Source organism: Lipotes vexillifer, unplaced genomic scaffold (genome assembly GCF_000442215.2).
Source record: "Lipotes vexillifer unplaced genomic scaffold, Lipotes_vexillifer_v1.1 scaffold109, whole genome shotgun sequence".
Taxonomy (NCBI): Eukaryota; Metazoa; Chordata; class Mammalia; order Artiodactyla; family Lipotidae; genus Lipotes; species Lipotes vexillifer.
In genome coordinates this window covers 1,391,036-1,393,960 of record NW_006790015.1, presented here as the reverse complement: position 1 = coordinate 1,393,960, position 2,925 = coordinate 1,391,036, and positions in this window count along the sequence as shown.

Below are 2,925 nucleotides of genomic sequence, written 5' to 3'. Positions count from 1 at the left end.
CCCCCCCCCCCCCCCCGAGTCTGTCCCCACCTCAGCAGAACTCTGGGCCTTCTTCGTGGCCCCTTGCCTGCAGTGAACACAGAACACCCAGGCAGATCCAATCCTGATCTGGTGAGTAACGACTTTGCTATTTTTTTCCCCATAAATTAAACCTAATCTTGTGTTGACTCTGCTGAACAAGGAGAATAATGAAGATTAAGATGAGATGGGGGCTTCCCTGGTGGCGCAGTGGTTGAGAGTCCGCCTGCCGAGGCAGGGGACACGGGTTCGTGCCCCAGTCCGGGAAGATCCCACATGCCGCGGAGCGGCTGGGCCCGTGAGCCATGGGCGCTGAGCCAGCGCGTCCGGAGCCTGTGCTCCGCAGCAGGAGAGGCCACAACAGTGAGAGGCCCGCGTACCGCGCAAAAAAAAAAAAAAGATGAGATGGTATTCATTCTCCTCCAACAAAAGCCAATTAATTGTCAGCAGGATTACCGCCCTAAGCCAGGAGCCGCTACCAGCTCTGCAGATGGGGTGGGCAGTGCCGGGGGCATCTCCTAGTGCTTCAGCCAGGGTCTGTTGGTGATGCAGCGGGAAAGATTTCTGTTAGATGTAAGGAAGAACTGCCTGGATTAGGGAGGGGGCTGGAGGCAAAGAAGTGGAGATAAAGAGCAAGGACCCACCCACCCAGGTGATGTTTGTAAGACACAGAGGGAGGCTCCATGGGAATTCCTGACCCCCTACACACGCCAGGCATTTGCTCCCTGAGGTCCCAGTGATCTCTCATCACTCCCCCATCTCCATCCCAGGCCGCCTGGCACCCTCCCCTACTTTTCCTCCCACAGGGGATCTCTCTGTGACCTGTCTCAGCCGTGTGGGCTCCATTCTGGGGTCGCCTTTGATAAATGAACCTGCATGCAGGGGTCTCCAGCCTCCTTCCCACCCTGCTTTCCTTCCTCCCTCCCTCTCCCAGGAATCAGGGAGGCTGCTTGTCCACGGTTAAGAGCATGGATTTGGAGGCAGAAACATTTGGATTTCACCTGACTTTGCCCCTAATCCTTATCTGCAAAGTGGGACTTGCAACCACACCTGCCAACCTGCTTTGCTGCTCCAAGGAGCTAGGTTCCAGGCCCAGCTCCCAGTGCTGCCGAGGTTCCCTGCACAGGATGGGAGGCCGATGGGATGAGGCTGATTGCTGGGGCTGGGGCTGCTGTTGTTGAGAAGCAGGAGGGAACAACTCCCTCTCCATCTCCTACACTGGCTACATTATTGGCTCCCCCAGCAAAGCTCCATTTTGTCATCCCAATTTATAGACGAGGAAGCCAAGGCTCTGAGAGGTGGATCTCACGGTCAAGGTCACAAAGCTGTAAGCTGCAGAGCTAGCTGAGATGAAGCCTGGGTCCAAGGGCCCCCAACGCTCGTGCCCCTCCCCCCTACCACCAGCCTTCAACGCACTTGAAAGGCATTCAATACACACTTGCTGAATGACTGAAACACCCATCAAGTGCTGTTTCAGGTGCAGTGAGTCCCTGTTTCCGACTCTCCCACATCTCGGTAACTCCCAGAAGCAAATGGATTGCGTGTGCTTTGCAAAAATTCTTCTCGGTAATTCTTGGCAACTCAGCCACCTTACTACTACTATTAAGAAAAATCCACCCTTCCATCCAGATCTCAGAGCTTGCTTCATTTACTTGGATCCATAAGGATTTGTTATTTTTCTGAGTGTGGCGAAAGTATCCCCAAAGCCCTCATTTTTTTTTTTTTTTTTTTTTTTTTTTTTTTTTTTTTTGGCTGTGCGCGGGCCTCTCACTGTTGTGGCCTCTCCCACTGCGGAGCCCCGGACGCGCAGGCCCAGCGGCCATGGCCCACGGGCCCAGCTGCTCCGCGGCATGTGGGATCCTCCCAGACCGGGGCGCCAGCCCGTGTCCCTTGCATCGGCAGGCGGACTCTCAACCACTGCGCCACCAGGGAAGCCCCAAAGCCCTCATTTGATAGCCCATGATCTTTCACACCTACTGAGTGCTCACTATGTGTGTTCAAAGCGCCGTTGGTGCATGGCTTTATTTAATCCTCCTGGCATGCCTGTGTACTATTTTCATTCCTATTTGAGAGACTGTGACAGAATTGAGGCTCAGAGCAGCGCAGTCTCGCCCAAGGTCACACAGCTGGAATCCAGCTGACATCTGTCTCACTCCAGAGCTGGAATTCTCTCCACACCCAGGGGCTTTCCCACGTGACTTTCACGGGGGATTTCAGTCCTGTAAGTGGTGGGATTGTTGGAGGGTTTGGGGCCTCTGGGTTTAGTGAACCAGTGGGGTCCTTGTCCCTTGGGAGCTCACAGACTAAAGGAGGAGACACCTGGATTCCAAGTTCTGGCCATCCCTACCTGTGTGACCTTGGCCAATCACATAATCAGTTTCTTCGCATGTAAAATGGGGCCAGTCATAGGGTTTCTACCACAGGGTTGTTATGAGGATCAAATGAATTAATATTTGGAAAGCACTTGGATCAGGGCCTGCACATAGCAAGTGCTATGACAAGTTTGTTAAATAAATAAAATGCGCAAGTCTGTTGACTACCATCTAATAATAAAAGGGCTGTGAGGGGGAAGCCCACTGTATTTTGGGAACCCAGAGGAGGGGCGGCTAACTTGGACCTTAATCAGGGGAGGCTTCCTGGAGGAAGCAGTGAGTGGACTCCTGATCTGAGGAGTAGTAGGAAGGTAAATTACTTTCTTAGCCAGCGCTTAGCTTCCTGTCCCATCAGTTGGAGCTGTGGTACTAACTGGTCTTTTCCCTGGGCTTATTGTTGTAATTGATCAATGTGCTAAGCACCATAACGTCATCTAAATTTAAAGAGAAACCTCTGTCCTCAGGGACCCATGATTGAGGGGGTTTGGGCAGAGAGGGAGAAGGGATCCTAGATGGGGTGGGCAGGTGCGGGGAA